Source organism: Penaeus monodon, chromosome 15 (assembly GCF_015228065.2).
Source record: "Penaeus monodon isolate SGIC_2016 chromosome 15, NSTDA_Pmon_1, whole genome shotgun sequence".
Classification (NCBI taxonomy): domain Eukaryota; kingdom Metazoa; phylum Arthropoda; class Malacostraca; order Decapoda; family Penaeidae; genus Penaeus; species Penaeus monodon.
This window is the reverse complement of record NC_051400.1, coordinates 27,087,063-27,087,298: the sequence shown is the minus strand read 5'-3', so window position 1 is coordinate 27,087,298 and position 236 is coordinate 27,087,063. Positions and strand designations below refer to the sequence as shown.

Genomic DNA, 236 nt, shown 5'->3' with positions numbered 1-236 from the left:
GGAAGACCCACTGATTTCCTCAAACAACTTGTCTTACAGTCGCTTATTCACGGCCCTTGAGTTATAGCAAAGGCGGGAGAGAAGCATGGTGATAAATACGCGTGAAAGCGAACGCGTGATAATGTATAATCATGTTGTTCTTAACTTACATATATTTTATTCACAGATGATATGCAATGTCCGCTTTGAATAATCAATTTAGTGTTATCATTATCAAAACAACAGTTTGGTTGAAT

The 236-nt window shown here is 36.9% G+C and overlaps 1 protein-coding gene across 1 annotated transcript in view; it reads left to right on the top strand.

Moving 5' to 3' along the window:
- The window catches only part of LOC119582287 (Kv channel-interacting protein 4-like), a gene marked incomplete in the record, with an annotated part of 88,821 nt that overhangs the window by 85,762 nt on the left and 2,823 nt on the right, over positions 1 to 236 (top strand).